Source organism: Pinus tabuliformis, chromosome 6 (genome assembly GCF_031772625.1).
Source record: "Pinus tabuliformis cultivar Carrire ecotype Pingquan chromosome 6, CPIR1, whole genome shotgun sequence".
In the NCBI taxonomy this organism is placed as follows: Eukaryota; Viridiplantae; Streptophyta; class Pinopsida; order Pinales; family Pinaceae; genus Pinus; species Pinus tabuliformis.
Window position 1 is genome coordinate 1,223,820,371 of NC_142292.1, and position 22,038 is coordinate 1,223,842,408.

The window sequence follows — 22,038 nt, forward strand, 5'->3', positions numbered from 1 at the left end:
TTAGCAGCTATTTGTAAAATAATTAATTAATTCATCTTGAGTTAATTAGTTGTAGAAAATCAAACATGAAGTCTATGTGGGGACATGCAACAATTTCTCCATCGATTGAGGAATTTATCGATTAGTTAAAGAGATAAGGATGAGTTGTAATATTGAGTTGTAATTAGTTGACTCAGTTAATTGAGTCAAGTCCAGTTAGATTAGTTCAAATAGTTTGTTGAACTAATTGTGAGTTCAGTTAGTTAATGCATGCATGCATGTAACTGCTGCACTTCAGATAACTAGATATTCTCTCATAAATAAATCATGCATGTCAGTTCAGAGAGAGACCCAGTTCAGATCAGATGGAGGGATAGTACTATCAGTTGCAGGAATCTTCCATTGTGAATATCTCTTGCATGCAGAAGGAATTCATTCCTTGGAGATTGTGCAGTTACTTCTTCAGTTTTAGTGAGTGTGATGAGGCCAATTTACACATGTGGCATCACTGGACCCCAAAAAAAACTGCATAAGGAAATAGGAGGCTTGGAGGGCTGAGGAAAGGCATATCTAGTGTCTATTCAGTCTGTGAGTTGTATTGTTTGATTGCAAAGAGAGCAGGATAGCTTGTGAGCTGATTCTTTTTATAACTTGAGCATATTTCCACTTGTATGATAATACAGAGATTGGGTTTTAGGCTAAGGCTTTCCCCGAGTTATTCTTCTATGTTCATGTGTGATTGATTTCTCATTCTTAGTTATATGTGTTCTAATTGATCTTGCTCATATTCTATTAAGCTTCCGCTAAGTTTGTTGTAGAAGTAGATCTTGTATTTTGCTTTAGTATATTGCATAATTTGTTGATCTACAGTGGGAATTTTTACATGGTATCAAAGCAAAGTTTATCAAAAGATAGAAAAATATACAAGAAGGGAGAAGTTCGAAGTTTGAGGTTCCTGAATATAGAAATCGAGTTCTTATCACATCTCAATTTCACCAATGGCATTCAACAGTTTAAGACTCGAGTATGCCCTTGATGGCAGCTCGAATTATATATAGCCTGGAAGGATTGCATGGAACCAGTATTAGAGGATAACAGTCTAAAGGAATTCATTGATCAAGAAGTCCCCAAGCCCACAGTAGCTAATGCTACAGAATTGGTGGAATGGAAGAAATGTGTGGCTAGAGAAAGGAGAATCCTCCTGGAGGGAGTTCAAGACCACATTGTCTCGAGCCTCCATGGGAAGGAGACACCATTTTTGATGTGGAAAACATTGAAAGATCTATATCAGAACAACATCGATCAGAGGAAGTTGGTGCTGAAAGACAAGATTTGGACAATCAAGTGTGAAAAGGGCGACACGATCTCTACATATCTGAACAAGCTCACCACCTGTAGGGATGAGCTTGGAAGTGTAGGGATCAGACAACAGATGATGACATGGTGAGTCTTACACTCCTCAGTCTTCCTAAGAGTTGGCATAGCTACAAAGACTCGGTTAATGGAAGAGAAAAACTGCCAGATTGGGAACGAATTTGGTTGGATCTAATGCAGGAGGAAATAAAAAGAAGCACTGAGATGGATCCTCATCAAAGCAAGATGATGAGGAAAATCTAGCCTTAGCGAGTAAGGCGAGGAAAGGGAAAGGGAAGGCATCCCATTCCAAATCTCGTTCTTCCCATGGTGGGAAGAAGTTTCATAAATCAAAAGTGTGATGCTTTCATTGTCATGAAGTGGGCCATTATGCTACAAATTGTCCACAGAAGAAATCCAAGAAGGGATCTAATGGTGAGGCACTGGTCTCATAGTTTGAGTTGGATTTCTCTCTTATCACATGCATGGTTTCATCCATGGTGGGATGTGTGTGGTACCTAGATAGTGGAGCTTCATTCCACATGTCAGGTGACAAGAATCTTTTCAGGTGACAAGAATCATGCAGCAGATTTCTACCGGACTTCCCAATGGAAAACTGGAGCAAACAAATACATGCAAAGGTTGTACCTTGGGTAAGTATGTGAAATCTTCCTTTCCGGATCGAGACAATAGAGCTGGAGCAATCCTAGAGTGAGTTCACTCAGATGTTTGTTGACCCTTCTCTACAACCTCCATCGCTAAACAAAGGTACTATGTTATTTTTATTGATGATTTTTCTCGTAGATGCCGGATCTACTTTATGCAAAAGAAGGATCAAACCTTCTTAAGGTTTTGTGAGTTTAAAATTGGCAAAGAAAGAATCTGGAAAGAAAATAAAAGCCTTCCATAGCGAAAATGGTGGAAAGTATGTCTCCCAACAGTTTAAAGACTTCTGCGTTGCAGAAGGAATTAAACAAGAATTGACGACACCCCATAACCCATAGCAGAATGGGGTGGCTGAAAGGAAGAACAGATAGATTGTGGGAGCAGCTTGAGCGATATTGCATGACTAAAGCCTACCACTACATTTATGGGCTAAGGCATGCAATACAATAGTATACTTGCAGAACAGAAGCCCGCACTGTATACTGGGAATGAAGACACCTATGGAGGCCTTTTCCAGGAAGCGACCAGATGTGAGTCACTTCTGATGGGAAGCTGACAGGTTGATGCTGGATGTGCGGGAGATGTGGGACAACCATATTCTCAGTGTAGATAGAGGAGGTCGCCCGAGCGGTACACTGGGTACATAGCCCTATTTGGGGAGTGTGTAGATAATGAACCTTCTTCATTCGAGGAGGCAGTGCAGCAACCAGTATGGGTTGATGCAATGGTAGAGGAGTACGACTCTGTCATTCAGAACAATGTGTGGGATGTTGTCGCAAGACCTCAGGCAAGTCAGTGGTTAGTTCCAGATGGCTTTACAAGGTAAAGCAGGAAACTGATGGCAGTGTTGAGAAACATAAGGCAAAGTTTGTTGCCCGTGGTTTCTCACATGTCGAGGGATCGACTATGATGAGACCCTTGCTCCTGTAGCAAGGTACTCATATATCATATTGATGTTGGCATTATCAGCTCAGATGGGTTGGAAGATCCATCAGATGGATGTGAAGACAATATTCCTCAATGGGAAGATCGAGGAGGAGGTGTATATTGAGCAGCTAGAAGGTTTCAAGACCTTCGATCGTGAGTCACATGTGTGATGACTCAAGAGGGTTTTTATGGGCTGAAGCAAGCACCATATGCTTGTTACACCATGATCGACAACTATTTCACCAGGTTGGGCTTCACCAAGAGTGAAGCAAATGCGAACCTTTACCACATCATGGTAGAAGGTAAACCCTTGATCATTGTTCCTTATGTCGATGATCTGATTTTGACAAGTGATGATCAACTGATCCAGTCTTTCAAGGAGGACCATGCAAGAGAGTTCAAAATGAAAGACATGGGTCTTATGCACTACTTTCTAGGCATGGAGGTGTGGCAGAAAGATGGTGAAGTATTTGTGTCTCAAGGCAAGTCTGCCAATGAGATACTCAAATGCTTTCACATGGAGAAGTGCAAGCCCATGCAGACTCCTCTAGTTGGGAACTAGAGGAAGGAGGGTGCTACTTCAAGTGAGGTAGTAGCTACTACTGTTTATCGGTCGCTGGTGGGTTCACTTATGTATCTAGTGAACACATGACCAAATTTATGATTTGTGGTGAACCAGCTGAGTCAAGCTATGGTTCAACCTACCAAGCTATTTTGGAAGGCAACGAAGAATGTGCTAAGATACCTCAGAGGCACATATCAGTTTGGATTGTGGTACAGACAAACGGAGGGAGTGAAGCTTCAAGGCTTCACAAACGCAGATTGGGCAGGGAGTCCATCAGATAGGAAGAGCACTTCTGTAGGATTCTTCAACCTTGGTTCAACTGCAGTTTCCTAGTATAGCAGGAAACACAGGTCAGTTGCACTTAGCTCAACAGAGGCTGAATACATGGCTGCTAGTCACGCTACATGTGAGGCCACTTGGATGCAAAAGATTCTAGTGGGATTGTTTGGTCATAGGATAGATCCAACCGTGATCTACTGCGATAATCAAAGTTGTATCAAACTCTTTGAGAATCTAGTTTTTCATGACAGGTCCAAGCACATTGATATCCAGTATCACCATCTTTGAAACTGTGTGGTCAAGAGGATCATGTTGTTGCGGTATGTTTCGACCGAGGAACAGGATGCAGATATTTTGATGAAGGCATTGTAAAATTGCAAGTTCGAGGTCCACAGAGACATGATTCGGGTTACTGATAATCCCTTTCTTGTTGAGAGGGAGTTTTGAAAATAGCAACAAGAAATGCTAAATATAGAAGTGCTAAATTTAGTAATACTATAAATAGCATTTCGGGATACCTTCCTATTTTAGTTAGTCCCTGAACTAAAATAGAGAAGTAAAAATTCGAATATGATCTTAGCAGCTGTTTGTAAAATAATTAATTAATTCATCTTGAGTTAATTAGTTGTATAAAATCAAACATGAAGTCTATGTGGGGACATGCAACAGTTTCTCCATTGATTGAGGAATTTATCCATCAGCTAAAGATATAAGGATGAGTTGTAATATTGAGTTGTAATTAGTTGACTCAATTAATTGAGTCAAGTCCAGTTATATTAGTTCAAATAGTTTGTTGAACTAATTGTGAGTTCAGTTAGTTAATGCATGCATGCATGTAACTGCTGCACTTTAGATAACTGAATATTCTATCATAAATAACTCATGCATGTTAGTTCAGACAGCGACCCAGTTGAGATCAGATGGGGGGACAATGTACTATTAGTTGCAGGAACCTTCCATTGTGAATATCTCTTGCATGCAAAAGGAATTTATTCCTTGGAGATTGCGCAGTTACTTCTTCAGTTTTAGTGAGTGTGATGAGGCCAATTCACACATGTGGCATCACTAGACCCCAAGGAAAACTGCGCAAGGAAATAGGAGGCTTGGAGGGCTGAGGAAAGGCATATCTGGTGTCTATTCAGTCTGTGAGCTGTATTGTTTGATTGCAGAGAGAGCAGGAAAACTTGTGAGCTAATTCTTTTTGCAACTTGAACATATTTCCACTTGTATGATAATACAGAGATTGGGGTTTTAGGTTGAGGCTTTCCCCAGGTTATTCTTCTATGTTCATGTGTGATTGATTTCTCATTCTCAGTTATATGTGTTCTAATTGATCTTGCTCATATTTGATTAAGCTTCTGCTAAGTTTGTTGTAGAAGTAGATCTTGTATTTTGCTTTAGTATATTGCATAATTTGTTGATCTACAGTGGGAATTTCTACAAGCTTTGCGTTGATCAGTCTTTGGTCCCCAACTACTGCATATATCCTCCAAACATTCCATTGCATTATCTGACACTAAGTCCATCTCGCTATTGTTGAATCTTGGGCTCCCGTAGCAAGGAATTGATCCAAGGGGTGGACTCCTCAAGGATCCTGCTCGCATGTAGTCCTCCCGACTACAACTCAATATCGCCCCATCTCCCTACTAGAGAAGCGTGGGCACTCATGGAAAAATCTTCCTCACTGATCTTTGTTGAAGCAACCTTAGGATCATGTTTCTCATCATTGTCCTTTTTCTTCAAATGACACTGGGATGCATAGTGGCACATCTTGCCACAACTGAAACATTTCACCTTCGAAATTTCCTTCTTTCGCTTCGACTTCTACTATCCCTTTGATGCTAGAGCTATGTTCTCCTCCTCCTCCTTCATCTTTGTGCCACTCCCACTATTTCCACTGAGGTTGACCTTCACTAGGTACCTCCTTAACTCCTCCCGTTGAAGAGCCGCCCACATCTTCTCCCATGAAGGTATTTTTTCTCTGCCCAATATGCTTTGGACGAAAACTTTCCATTCATCCGAGACTACATTCAGGGCTATCCTCACCATCGCGGTTGGCTAAGGAGTGGATACCATTGCAGAAAGATGGTCTATAGTGTCCTAAAGATGCTGAAGATAAGTCTACTACAACTTCTGCTCCAAATACATCTTTCGTTGTTCATAAGAACCTTCATACAAAGGAGATAAGGCATCCCACATCTCCTGGCCTGTATCCTTGCCCTGCAAGTGTGAGACCACATGATCTTGAACTCCATCGAGAATGAGCCTCTTTGCCTTCCCCTGCTCGGCTTTGTACTTCTTCTTTTGATTGTTGTCAACAGGAACAACTACAACACTTCTGACGTAGCCCTCGAGATCATATTCCTCTAGAACACCTAAGATTCTGGTCTTCCATATGACATAGTTGGGGGCACCATCCAACTTGTCCTAATCTATGAGCCCATGCAATGCCATCTCACCCAAATGTGGAACTGACTCCTTTAGTCACTGCTTAGCACTGCTCAACTTCTCAGCAAATGAGAAATTTGAAATTTGTGGCGGAAAGTTATTTGAGGAGAAAATTCCACTTATACGCGTCTTCGTTATTTTCCAATATATTTCTGCCTCAGTAGAAATTGCACCCTTCAAGCACTGCATTGAGGCTCTGCATCACTCCCTCTACCTCTACAAACTCCTTAACTGGAAATCGTACCTCTCTGTTGTCTCATTAAGAGAGAGATTTCCTTGGATATGCTTCCTGGCAAGGACTATGCAATCCCTTCAAGGGGATTCAAATTGCTACTAAGTACATTTTTCAGCTTCACTACTCGGCATTGGATCTGCTCTACCGATTTCAAAATCAACGCTCTGATACCATGTGAAAATTCCTAATCCTTAAGGAATCCATATTACAAAAAATCTGAATCTACTTCACCTACTTGATTTTTATTTTTTTATTATCAATTTGTTCTTATGAATACTGAAGAAAATTACTTCTGCAGCCTACACTAATTAAATGTTTGATCTCATTAAACATGAAACAGAGGAAAGAACAAGATACATACGACACACTTATTTTTGGACACAATAGTCCCTGGAAAAACCCAATGCGGGAAAACCAGTACAAAAGTTCTAAGGGTTTATTATTATGCAGGAGAAATATTTGAATACAAATCTAGGATGCTCATCTAACAATCCTTTACAAATAAAATACTGGAAAAAAATATGAGTGTTTCTTACCTCACCTCACCCGGCATAATTCCAGTTGATCTAGCACAAGACTGGCTAACCCCGACTATTTCTGTGTTGGCTCTACGTCAACCCTACGTCACCTTCTCTACCCTCTACATCAACTCTCTTAACTGTTTCGGTAGTTCCTGGTAGTTCCAGCAATTCCAACTGTTCTGACAGTTCTGGAATATGTGTGATAGACAACTTTTCTACTTTGCTATGGCCCTTCTGGCTCTACGTCAGGGCTGTGTGGGCCCAAACTGACCCAAAGTTAGCTCTCCCTACTACTGTGCTACCTCTCTACAATCTCTCTCCACCTCTCCGTTAGTATTCTCTGGAAAGTCCTTCTCCTGGGTTCTCAATTCCCCTCAGTTGCAAGATCTCCCCAATCGATTTCCCTCCTGAGAACTTCTCACCTCAGAAAATCAATTTCCTCAATCTCTCTATGTGTGTTTCCAAATGAACCCCAAGCCTCCATTTTATACTTTTCCTGTTGAGTCTTCAATGACCGAGATTAAGTCTCTAATCAACAGATAATATTAAAACATGACTTGATCCGCCTTCTAGATCATTCTCACCCATATCTTGATTAATACCCATTAATATTTTAATTTACTTAAGTTTAGACTTAGGAACTCTATTAAAAAGATTAATTATTTTAATAAAATACAATCCAGGTGGAATTTCACCAATGCTTTAGGGGTTCTTTAGAACTTATGTGCCTTAGCCTCTCCACCAATTTTCAAGGCTAGAGGCCTTCAGATGCTACTAAAAACTAACAGATGTCCAAGTCCAAGAAAAGACTCTTCAAGCACTCCTTCTCCACGTTAGAATGGGCAAAATTTGGGCATAATCTCAGTATAAGAATGCAGGAAATCAATGACCAACCATTTGGGGATGGAAGGGAGTTGATTTATAGGAAGGGAGAGGGAGTTAGGGATCCACAAAAGAGGGAGGAAGGTCCACATCTCAAGGGGAAGGCCCATAATGATAAGATCAAGAGCTCCAAATGGGAGAGCTTGACCATATCTACAACAACCAATATCCAACTCACTGTTCTCAAAGTTTCTAGCATACGAAGCTTCTCCCCCATTTTGGGAAAACCTACGAAAAGAGGTTCAACGCGGGTTTTTATATCAAATCCTGTGCTGGCAATGCTAAGATAAAGCAATGCAACCTGCCATCAACACAGGAAGGCAATGGAGCAAAGATCCCTGACCCTAAAAATTAGGGTTTTAGCTAACCTTCTTCAAAATTGACTCAGGGCAGTTTTCCTTTGGTTTTTCAGGGATGTTTTTGTTTGTGTATCATGATGGATATACTTCACAATTATCAACATTTTGGCACTTCGTGATATGGAACAGGAAGTAAATGGGAGGTATGAAAAAATCATGTGTAACATATACCCCCTTAAGCATGAAGGCAGAACAGGGAGTGATGGTTGAGATACTTTACAAGCCAAAGCAAGGAATAGAACAACACCGAAAGGAGACCTGCAAATCAAGCATATACATATACATATCTAACATCTATGATAAACATGCCTAGTGATACATTAATAGGCATCTAATGATGCATGAATCCATGGTATGGACGCAATGATCCATAAACTTCCGTGGATATTCCACTGGACAGTTCGTCACAACAAATCTGATAATATTATATTAAAAATATGAGATTCTACACTATTACAGTTTTATTTAATTTCTAGATCTGTAAAATTAATTGTAATTAGTGTATGCATGTAAAAGTAAATCAAGAAGAAAATTATAGAATGAAAAAATAAGCTCACACACACATAATATACAAGATATGCTCTCTGGGAAACCATTTCCGGAGAAAACCCAACTGGAAGGTGAGGCTGCTTCACTCTCTTTCTCTGTTTAGAAATATGGTTTCAAACACAAAGAAGTGATGTCCGTGGCCCATGGGCTACTACAATGCACATATCCTCTCTGTTTCCTCTACCTCCTATCTCTCCTAGCTATCTTTTATCAACTATGGAACAAAATGCTCTCAAAAGAATGGAATGCTACTTCCTCATAGTGGCTCGATTATAACACAACCTGATAGCCTACTAGTGGTTAAGTTTGACTACATCAACTCTTAACTAGAGTTACAAAATAGACTCTTCTAGATTCTTTTACATCACAAACACATGGCTATTCCCTTTTCCATGAATAATGGGGGCTGACGCGGCATCCTCCGGAACTATAGGTATGAAAATAGGAAGGCCAACTTCTGAGTGGCATAACTTTTGCTTACAGACTCCAATGAGAGGAAAAATGGATCACCCAAACCCAGAAGGACAAGTGACAGAGTGAGGATATCACAAACCCAACACGAGAAACATATAAGTGTCATATTCAAGAGAAACATGCTGCATTTACAAGAGATTCTTCACTTCCATTTTCCCCACTATTTCTATCGAGTACCCCAATTATTTTTAATTGCAAGCTTAAAGGGGATAACATATGCTTGTCATATAAGTTCCTTATTTGAATGAATCCATCCTAGTAAGTTTTACGAGTCCTAGGAAGGAGAAACTCAGTCTCTTCATGGTGACAAGCCTTTCATTGTTTAATGTTTTACGAGTCTGACGTAAGAGTAACTCGGTGTCATTTTCATATTTATAGAGTTTGAAAAAGAGATGAAAAAGAAAACTCCATCATGTTCCCTTTTGTAATTTGTCTCTCAATCCTGAGAAGGTAGAAAACAATATTCGAGAGAACCTCTTGACCATGTCGACCAAGGTGTACCTTTTTAAATTTTCGTAAATAGTCAATCCAAACCTGAAAAAGGGGTAAATGTACTGAGACGACGTCAATTCATTTAATTTAACGAGTTCGAAAAGACAATTACTTGATGATATTTTCATATTTCGAGAGTTAGAAAAGAGCTAAAGATGACTCCAGGGGGGTTCCTTTTTCATTTATTTTTAATGAGTCAGAAAAAGAGATAAAACAAAAACTCGTTGAATTGGTAAAAAAATGTCACGGTTACCACCAAAAGATCCTATAACTGCACATAAACAACCACACATCACTGATATTGAGAAAAATAATAAAATATTAGTAAAATTGTGTTTAAAAACTTATAAATAGATCAAAAGTAAAAGAACATTTTTACCATTTCACTTGGAGTAAATTGGAGAGTGCATATTACCCCATTTCCCTTGATTCTTCAGGTAAGAGGTGTGTGAGATCCATGGCACCATTTCTTGAACCGTCAGCTACAGGTAAGATCTCTTTCCTTTCTCTTGCTTTTCATTTCATTTTCATGCCATTTCATAGGATTTTTAGCTGCTGGAGGGGAGGATTTTCACTTTTAATATTGGGGCCGATTAGCATGAGTTTGATCATTAGATCCAAGTTGATATCCCCTTAGCCCAAAAGGATCTCGTGTTGCCAACATGAAAATAATTCAAATAGCCGCACTGGGTAGAAAGCATAAAATAAAACGAGAAATCTTCTCTCTGAATCAGTTTTTTTGAAATTTTGATTTGTGGAAAGGCTTCTAAAGGAAGGTGTGTTATAGACATATTTGGGCACTGCAACCCCAATCACATATGTCCATAAACCAAGGGCTTCTAAGTCCCTAAAAGTTTTGTTTCATACCCTAAAGGAGCAAGGTTAGCTGATTACATCATCTACCAGAAGTTCTCCCTGAAAAACCACTCAGAACTGGTCAAAACTAGATCATATCACTTGCTCCATGGCCAAGGTGCTATGCATCTCACCTTGTACACACGGGAGGTGTGATGCATACTGAAAAGGCCTTCTTTAGGGTTCGATGAGTGAGAATTGACAAATCGCAGAGACAGTTTGCTAAGTGGATGATCAAGGAATCTTCTAGAAACTTCTAATATGACACTTGCCTCTCAGAATTCGCCCGGGGATGAGTAAGAGATCAATGAAATCTCCAAGTGGAACCAAGAAATATCAATAGAATGACACTAATCAAAAACCTAGAGTTGAATCACACCTCTGCAAATATCTATATATGGATCCCTCATTTTAGAGATCCAGAGGCTGAAGGTTGGAATTTGGTAATTTGCAAAGAGGTGCTGTTGGTTTTTCTTTGAAGACATTGTTGGGTGATCTTGCTTTGTGTGAGGTGAAGAGGGCTTTCAAGCTGGGAGGATGGCACTGGGTCAGACCAAGTGGTTGTAACCCTCTCTTCTATGAATTTTACTAATAAAGCCATTTGAGTTTTCCTCCATATTCTTGTGTACCTTTGAATACTGTGTTTGTTATATGCATTTGTATGGTCAATATATATCTAATCCTGTATTGTTTACAGTGAAAGATCTCTATGATTTGATGGTATTACGTTGCTGTGAATCTATAGGCGCTATTTGAAGCTGGACAAGTAAGGAGCCAAGCAGAAGACTGAGGTTGGTACTCTCTGCTTCTTTCCCATCTCTCTCTTGTAAAGGAAAAGCAAGTGACTTTAATCTGTTTGTTTCTAAGATAGCTACCCGTCTTAGTGGGACTAGCAACTCTGAATAGACACTAGATTTCCCAATAAAAAAATGGTGACTCCGCTGGCGAGCGATTAGTTTGATTGCTTGTCTCTATTTGTTTGATTCATAAACCACAGACGGAGCTTGAAGTCAAGCCGGCTAGCCTTTGAACTGTATTTGCTATGCAAGTGCAAAGTAGATCAACGCTGCTTCAGTCAATCTCTGGGTTTGTTTATGAACTAAACAATTGACTTGAAAACATCCTAAGTTCCCTAGAGGTAGCTTGAGTAACCTCATTAGATCAGCCCTATACTTTGTAGTTACTGACTATCATTTGCTTGGCCTAAATCCTTGGACTAAACTGCAAACTGTGACCAAAAACCAAGTTAAAGTCTCATTCCTGGACCATCGCACCCTGTCTTCTAGGAAATATAGATGCATCGCACCTCTCGTGTGCAGTAGGTGGGATGCATCCCTGTTTCCCTGTGTTACAGGTGTGATGATCAGACAAGACTAAATCTACCTCCAGATTTTGGTTTTTTCTTCACTGTATTCAGTTTTATTTAGGAGTTTTGTTGTCTGTGATCAGAGACCAATGTTGAAACCCCCTTCTTTGCATCATCCAACCTCTATTATACAAAGAATTGTGAATGTTTTTATGTATTGTGCACCATTTACAGTTCTCTTTTACAAAATAGTAGCTTAATTGAACTGTCGTCTTTTGATTTGGAAGTGTCGCAAGTGTCGTTTTCAGTCAAAGAAAAGAATACTTCTCTTTTTGATAGTCGATTACACTGTTACTCTTGTATTTGATATGAATTTATAAGTATTTCAAGTTTCGAAAGCAATTCTCAATTCAAAATCGCAAAGTGTTGTCTTGCCTTGCTGTCGTTTTTTGAAAAGAAAATCCTTAGTACTGTCGCTTTGAAAGAAGAAATAATTCAGATTTGTACTTAGCATTATTTTTGTCATTCACACATTAAGAAAGCAGAAAACAAATACATGCACGTGCATTTGCATTTAGATAGCTTGTTGATTTTGATTTAGCACAATGCATCTAGTGTGTGCTCTCTACTCTATGTTGAAAAAATTTCATTTCTCTTTCCTTAGTAGCTAGGATTTTCACTGCAAAAAGAAGATTAAACGACTGTTTATCATATTAGATTGCATTTTAGGAATTGTATATGTACATCATGCGGTGAAACTGAAAGGCAAATTTCTTAAGAAAGATCAACTGTAAAATAAATTTAATGAACAAAAAAATGCTTTGGAACCTAACGTACAACATCTAGAAGTCTAGGCTAGAGACGTATTCCGGCGTCGTAAAGCCTGGTAACTGTTGCTTTCATCATAGGTTGGGTGATTCCTCCTCTTTGAGATGATAAGTGCTAGTACGGACTTGTGCTCCCACGTACAGTTGAGTATATATTGGGAGACCAAAATAGGCTATATCCTTTATCCTTAGGAAGTCGTGTCTGCCGCCCTATCGATCGCAATGCACTGAACACAACATTAGGGAAGATTGACTGCTGTACCATAAAAAGTATTCTGTAGTTTTGCGATTGGTTTGGTAATCCCTCTGTCTAGATTTCTAGAGCAGTCTCTTTCGTTCCTTTTTAGACTCCTTAAAGGAAAAGGTCCATTTGAGCACTTTTCACTTCAGGCTCATTAAAAATCGAAGGCGACTAGAGTCATCTTTAGTTTTTCTCGACTCTTAAAAAGTGAAAATGCGAGTTGTGTCAAAGTGTCTAAAATTTATTTTAATCGGAATAATGTCACAGTTCCCTCGTTGGTCTTAGATTGAGAAAATGGAGTCCACCAACCAAGGATTTCCCCTTGGGGGAAGTCCTAGTCCTTTCTCCTCGTGGGGAGATGTTGGTGCACCTCATATGGCCACATTGTCCCTTCCAGAACTAACAATTGGCCTGCCGGCATGGCTTTTCTCGACCTCTGTCGTTCAAACCACCATAATTCCTCAACAATCGAATCAACAACTAGATGATACCAGAGTTCCCCCCCAACCTTCTACTTCATTTGTCTCTCCCTCTCCTTCTTCCTCTTTGCTTGGTAAAGATAGTAAAACTAAAAACCAAGTAGCTGAGAAGAAGAAGAAGGGGAAGGAGAAGAAGAAGAAGGAGCCAAAGGCAAAAAGGGGCAACCATGCATCATCTAGCAAAAATCCACACACTGCACTGTCCAAACCTAAATCTCCATGTGTCATGTACAAAGGAGACCACTATCACCGAGATTGTCCTTGCATCCCACGGATCCTAAGGGACTGGTCTCCCCGCTTTCATAATCGGTGTCGTCAACCTCTGACAATCATGTTGAAAGTACATCATCAACTAGTGAAAGCGAAGTCACTGGACAAAAAGGAAAATCTAAATTTCCCTGCAGACTGTGTGAAGGCGATCATGCCCTCCACCGTTGTCCCTTCTAGGACGAAGCTAAAAGAGTCTTGGATAATCGTCATGTATCACCACATTGACTCCCTCCTGGGTACAAGAAACTCTTGCCGAATCCCTTGCTAGTTGAAAATCTGACTGACCCACCTTTGGAGTCAGTCAAAGCACCTATCATTGAAGATTAACCCTCTAAGTCCACATCAAACCAAAGTCAACAGGCCAAGATGATAGTCGACCCCATCTTGAATTCAGAAGATCTACCTTCAGATGATACAGTCACCGAAGAGAATGAGAACAACACCATTCAAATTCTTTTCGTAAACACAGACTCTGATGAAAATGGGGGCAATCTGCCCATTCCTTTACCGCAGGAAGGAAATTCGTCAAAGTTGTATCCGGCAGTTTATTCGGTCCCACCTCCAAGCAACCTAGTTGTTTCCTTTGATTGGAATCTACTAGGTAGACCTCATTTACCATCTAATGTACCATTTCGAATCATAGTGCAAACTTACAAAATGGTCATGGTTGGTACCATCATAGATGAAGGGGCTTCTGTGAGTATCCTTTCCTCAACTGCTTGGAAAGCGCTTGGTTTGCCATCGCTTTTGCCTGAGATACGATATCTGACAGGCTTCAATAAAGGAACCAATTGGCCATTAGGGATCCTTCCAAATTTGCCTATAACTTTGAGAAGGAAAACCATTTTTCTAAATGTAATGGTAGTCCAAGGACCTTTAGATTAAAATATACTCCTTGGGTGCGACTACATTTATAGAATGGGAGCCACCGTCTCCTCACTCTTTCGAGTAATGTGTTTTCCGCATGAAGGCAGAGTGGTCCAGCTCGTAGACTAGCTTTCATTCCCTGGTTCACACATAGCTAATAGTCAAATACCATCCCTAACAAGTCTTTTTGCACAAGGAATGTCTTTTTAATCTCCAATCCGTCCACCTGATGAGCGCGAGTGATTCGGTGGTCAAGACTGAAACCCAGGGGGCATGCATGCTGGCCTGCTTCAGTAGGAAAACTTTAGGTATAGGGTAGGTTTCCACAGAGGATATATGACTGGTCTGACACACCCATCTGTTTAGGAAAATGGGATTAGACCGAAATAAGATACCTCTATTGGAAGGTAGGCCTTTCCGGATAGAACAAATGTTTTGTCTGCAAATTGAAGGGTAACCTGGAAAGGTAGGCCTTTCTCGATAAAACAAGTGTTTTGTCTGCAAATTGAGGGGTAACTTGGGGAAACTCTACTTCGCTATACCTGGGGGTATGCAAACTTTTTGTGTTAAAGTGAAAAGCGACCATTTATTTTCTTAGTCTATAGGTTCTTAACCCTTTAAACTCGTAGGATTGGTCGTTCCTAGCTTACATAGTGAAAGGAGTCGGAGCATGTTATGCTCTTAACCTGCAAAATGATACCCAAATACAGAATATGCGAAGAAAAGATACCCAGAACACAGAATAGCAATGATTTTATTATTTAGAGAGTAATGTTCACTTGCCTCTTCAAGGGGGCAACCTCCAATAGAGCAGAGCTCGACTACAAAATAAGACACAATGCTCCTCGCAGGGAGTCTCTATCCTTTATATATGACTCATACATGCAATACCACGGGCCAATACCGTGGGTTTTATTAATACCATCTATCTAATACTACGACCCATTTGCAACTAATTGTGGTCCCGTCATTAATTGCGGGTTAACCACTTACAAATATTAATATGGGCTTTATTGACTCTTGACTATGACGTGATCCCATGACATAAATAAGGGGGTTAGGGTGGGACCCTAACATGCCCTCCCCCTTAAGACTAGCCTTTTCCTCAAGGCTGAAGCTGCGGAAACTACTGAAGAATAGTGGCTGGTTCCCAAGTTGCATCTTCCGGAGAGGTGTCTTTCCATTTGACGAGGACTTCCTTAATCATGCGGCCGCGCAGGTGCTTGTCTCGTGTGTCTAGAACCTGTTCGGGTTGAAGCCAGATTGACCCTTCTTCGTCCAATTCAGGTAGACTGGTTTGAACTCGGCAATTGTTCCCAATCACTTTCTTGAGGCACGATACATGGAAAACTGGATGGATTTTTTCCGTAGGTGGCAAAGCCAACTTGTAAGCCACTTCTCCAATGCGCTGAAGTACTTGGTATGGTCCGTAGAATTTTGGAGAGAGCTTTTGACAACCCTTGTGTTTGAGTGATGTTTGCTTATATGGTTGCAACCTCAAAAAGCCCTGATCCCCTTCTTGAAATTGGCGCTCTGAGCGATGCTGGTTGACCTGTTGCTTCATGCGGTTCTGAGCTTGATAAAGATTCTCTCTAAGATGGGCGAGCATGGTTGCGCGGTGTTGTAGGAGTTGATCCACTGCTTGTACTTTGGAGTACCCCTTGAGATAAGAAGTAGGGGAAGGCAGAAGTTGACCATATACTGCTTCATAGGGAGTCATTTTTGTGGTGGCATGATAGTTGGTGTTATACCACCATTCAGCCAGAGGTAACCACTATACCCATAGTTGTTGCTTTTCTAAAGTGAAACACCTAAGGTAGGTTTCTAGACATTTGTTGACGGCTTTGGTTTGACCATCTGTTTGCGGATGATATGAAGTACTGAGTTTGAGTTGAGTGCCTTGTATTCTGAAGAGTTCCTGCCAAAAATTACTGGTGAAGATCGGGTCGCGGTTGGACACAATAGAAGTGGGCATGCCATGCAATTTGAAGATCTGATCCATGAAAGATTGAGCAACCAAAGTTGGTGTAAACGGGTGGGGTAGGGCGAAGAAATGAGCATACTTCGACAGTCGGTCCACAACCACCATGATGACTGACTTGTTCCCTGACTTTGGAAGACCTGTAATGAAATCCATAGAAACCTCTGTCCAAATTGATGCCGGAATGGGCAATGGTTGTAATGTGCCTGGTGTGTTGACGGTTTCCCCTTTGTGGCGTTGACAGACATCACATTCTGCTACGAAGGTAAGGATGTCATTTTTCATGCCTGTCCAAAAAAATGATCTTCTGGTGCGAGCATACGTCTTCTGAAAGCCCGAATGTCCTGCAATGGGAGATGAGTGCAATTCTGCCAAAATGCGACTTTTGAGGGTGGATGTTGGTGAGATTACGACTTTGTCCTTGTAGCAAAGAATATCATTTTGCCACGAGTAGCCCTTGGTGGAATTAGGATCTACCTGCAATTGAGAAATGAGTTGGGAGAGCCCGGGGTGTGAAAACCATTCCCTGCGAGCCTCTTCAATCCAGTCTGGAATGGGGAGGGAAATTGCGAGCAGAGTACTTTCCTCCTCAAATTGGTGAGATAATGCATCTGCTACACTATTGTCTTTCCCTTTCTTGTAAATGATCTCATAATCATATCCCAGCATTTTGGCTAACCATTTATTTTTTTGTGGGGAGGATAGGCGTTGCTGCAAAAAATATTTAAGACTGTGATGATCTGTGCGGATTTGGAAATGTCGCCCCAATAAGTAAGGTTGCCAGGTCTCGACTGCATGTAAGATGGCCATCATTTCCTTCTCGTAGGTAGATTGGCCCAGATTCCTCCCACTGAGTTGTTGGCTTGTGAAGGCCAACGGTCACCCTTCCTGCATTAAGACCGCCCCAATACCTGTACCCGAAGCATCACATTCAATGACAAAGGATTTGGTGAAGTCAGGTAGTGCTAAGACTGGAGTGGAACACATGGCGTTTTTGAGAGCGGTAAATGCCTGTTGTGCTTCCTCGTTCCAGAAGAAGGAATTTTTCTTTAGGAGTTGAGTGAGGGGTTTCGCTATGCGGCCATAGTTGCGGACAAATTTACGATAATAGTCTGTGAGACCCAAAAATCCTCTCAAGCTCTTCAAGGTCTTAGGTTGAGGCCATTCTTGCATTGCCTGGATATTTTTGGGGTCCACCTTGACACCTTCACGCCCCACAATGTGGCCCAAATACTCAACTTCTTCCATGCCAAACGAACACTTTGACATCTTGACAAATAATTTATGCTTGCGGAGCAGTTGCAAGAGTAGATCTACATGCTGAAGATGTGCAGCCCAAGTGCCACTATAGATGAGGATGTCATCGAAGAAGACAAGGACAAATTTTCTGAGATATGGTTTGAGAATGTGATTCATAAGGCTTTGAAAAGTAGAGGGGGCATTACAAAGACCAAATGGCATGACCAGGAACTGATAATGGCCTTCATGAGTTCTAAAAGCCGTCTTGGGAATGTCGACTTCCTTCATGCGAATTTGGTGGTAGCCTAAGCGAAGATCCAACTTAGTGAAGAATTGAGCCCCATTGAGTTCGTCCAGAAAATCGTCAACCACCGGGATGGGAAATTTATCTTTGACTGTCAACTTATTGAGGGCCCTGAAGTCGGGACACATCCGCCACTCCCCATCTTTCTTGAGCACCATGACCACTGGGGATGAATAAGGACTAATGTTGGGACGAATGACACCTGCTTCCAACAGTTCCTTGATGATTTTTTCTATTTCATTCTTTTGGGTGAACGGATATCTGTATGGCTGCACATTTGGGGGTTGGGCCCCTGGAACCAAGGTGATGCTATGATCATGTTCCCCTCGCGAGGGTGGAAGCTCATGAGGCTTGTCAAAGACCGTCCGATGGTTATTTAAAATTTGTTGCATCTAATGATGAATTGGCAGAGACATGGTTTCGACTACCTAGATGGCATTAAATTGAGCTACTACTCCATGATGGCCCTCTTTAACAATTTTTCCATCCTATGCGAGCTGATGATAGAGGGGGCTCCCGCCTGGAGTCCACGGAGGGTATGTGTGGAGTTGTTCCACTTAAAACTCATATATAGCTCCTGGAAATCCATTGTGATTGGCCCAAGAGTGTGGAGCCATTCAACGCCGAGGACAATGTCGCAACCCCCCATGTGTATGGCAAACATGTGGGTTTTCAACTGATAATCCCCCATTTGAAGTTTGACATTTTCACAGCGGCCTTCACATTTCATTGTGCCCCCATCCGTAATTTGGACATGGAAGTTAGAAACTGCTCGTACAAAACAATGCACTGCTTTTGCGATTTTTTGATGGATGAAATTATGGGTACTTCCACTATCAATCAAGACTACTACTGGGCGATGTTTAAGGAAACCCCGGATTTTGAGAGTTTGAGGGGAAGAAATCCCTGCCAACGCATGCAGCGAAATAACTGGTTCGTCAGAGACATTCTCCTTTGGGTTGTCTTCTTCTAGTGTCTCATGTTCCTCAAGTGGTGGATCTTCCTCTGTTGAGCTGTAGTCAGTGGCATCTATTTGAAAAAATTTGGGCTCCTTGCATTTATGACCTGGGGAGTATTTTTCATCACATTAGTAACATAGTCCTTGCTTCCTTCTTTCGGCCATTTCCGCAGGTGACACCTTTTGGACCTTAAGTGTTTGAGTCGTGTTGTGAGCCTGTGGGGGACGACCTTTAGCGGGGAAATTTGGGCGACTGTATTGGGCTGCTAATGCACGTTCCACCTTACGAGCTACCTGGCAAGCCTCCGTCCACGTGGGAGGGTGGTGAAGTAGAACTTGAGCTTTGATGGCTTCTTTAAGACCACTGATAAAACATTCTGTGTATAACTCATCTGTGAGACCCCTAGTGCGGAAGGCTAAGGCTTCAAAAGCGGTAATATATTCATCCACTGTACCAGTCTGTCGGAGCTTAGTGAGACGACCCAAAAAAGAGTTTTCCTGTTCAAAGCGATCTCGAAGAGCTTTGGTAAATTGGGTCCAAGTCCTAAAAGGTCCATTGCAACGCTGATGCCATTCCCACCATTGCCACCGTTCATTGTCCAAGTACATGCTCCCCAACATAAGCTTATTCGCATCATCTGGGATATGATTCAATTTGAAATACTGCTCCATTTGTGCTAGCCATGCGGACGGGTGAGAACCGTCAAATTTATGCACATCAAACTTGGGAGGTCGCTGACTAGGTGGTGGATGGGCGTGCCAGACGTGAGGAGAGTGGCTAGACTCACCCTCATTGTATTCATTTCCATTATACACCTCCTCGTGGGCTTGCTCCTTGCCCTTCGGAAGTAATTGCTGTATTTGGATACTTAGTCCGTGAAGCTCATGTTTGAGGGATTGCACAGAATCTTCCAGTTTGTCCATCCTTTCATTTGCCATCGCTTGAGCTCTAGTCTCTACCATACACCAACCTGATGAAAAATTGGGATCACCGAAAAAATTTGACTAATAAATTGAATGGTACCACCTTGCTCAGCTCGTCGTCCTGATTCTGATGGGCTAGATCACCAATAAGCGCCCCGGAAGATCTCAGACTCTTTTTTTTTTTTTTGAAAACTCCTAACGGAGTTTTACTCCTTCTTGATCAATACTGCAATCACCAAATCCTCAAAATGTCAATGCTGCCAAAAGTCTTGCGAAAAGTATACCCCGGTATAGGAACCCTTCACAACAACTCCGATCTGGTGGGTCTAAGAGATCTGAATGGCGGAACAACTGCTGCGGCAGATCTGATGGATCTGCGGGACTGATGTCTGCTGCTACTGCACCTCTTTGCACATGTGGATCAGGAATAGATGATGTGTGATCCCCCTGATAGAAAAGGAAACTATGGTCGTGAGGAGTGTCAGGTGCTACAAAACGCAATATACATAAGGGTCTGGCAGTAGTACTCGGCCCAATGTTTCAGGGCTCTAACTAAGGAGGATCGACCGTACCCTTAGCCATACAACCCGACTTCCCTATCGTACGGGCGAGTAATCTCTCCGAGTGCTGTTCTCGGTGTACTGTAGCCACAAGACGGCCGACGGTTTATCTATGGCGAGGTTTCAAGGGAGCCTAGGGGGCTTCCGATATACCGAGAGGGTACGTGGAAGACAGTCCGTGCGCGGTTCTTTCTAATGCACTACTACTCAAAGGGGTACCCACAGGGGTTACCAGGGAGTCCAATAGACGTGACCACCTCTTGTATTTCCTGCGTGCATGCCTCCCCAAATTCGCAGGTTTATGCTCTCAATGACAGATCCCGTGGTTTAAAGACGCCGAAACACGTCTCTAGCCGAATTTTCTTTTTTTCTAAGAATTGGAGATCCCACCGGCCCTGGAAAGTGCTCTGATACCACTTGTTATGCTCTTAACCTGCAAAATGATACCCAAATACAGAATATGCAAAGAAAAGATACCCAGAACACAGAATAGCAATGATTTTATTATTCAGAGAGTAATGTTCACTTGCCTCTTCGAGGGGGCAACCTCCAATAGAGAAGAGCTCGACTACAAAATAAGACACAATGCTCCTCGCAGGGAGTCTCTATCCTTTATATATGACTCATACATGCAATACCACGGGCCAATACCGTGGGTTTTATTAATACCATCTATCTAATACTACGACCCATTTGCAACTAACTGTGGTCCCATCATTAATTGCGGGTTAACCACTTACAAATATTAATATGGGCTTTATTGACTCTTGACTATGACGTGATCCCATGACATAAATAAGGGGGTTAGGATGGGACCCTAATAGAGCATAATTTCGAATGGTGCAAACTCCCTAAAAAATGAACCTATTGATGAGACATCCTTATTATATGACTGGCACGAGCAATTTTACGCGAAGTTCAAGCTCATTAAAAATTAAACCTAGCAATGACCATATGTTCCACCAGAGTTTAAGCTCATTAAAAAATGAACCCACTTCCGGTAAATAACCATTGTGAATGATTATCATCAGCTTTTGAGCCTTGGTCGTGTTCTTACGATCACCTCCACTCTGTTGTTGCCGATCATTCGCCTGCATTTGATTGTCTACCCCTTTTGAGGAACAGCTGCGACGAGTGATCCTATTAGCCACCTTTTTACACTGTCGTGGTTGGAAAGGATCCAAACCGTACCTGGAACCAGCTGCTATCTGAAAACATCACTCGTTCCTCAAAAAACGAGTCTCCTTTAAGCTCTTTTCATCTGACTCGTAAAATATGAAAAGATTGCTGAGCGATTGGCCTCTCCAGCTCGTTAAAGTTATTGGAAGTGCTATCCCTCCTCTAGATTTTAATATTTTTGGACTTGAGGGATTAATACACAAAAAGATCGAGCGTTTGTCTTATTCGGCTCGTTAAAACTACCGAAAAGTCATCCCTTTCGTATTGTTTTATACTTTTTCGAGCTAAAGGGATTATGTTACGAAAAAGGAATATTGGA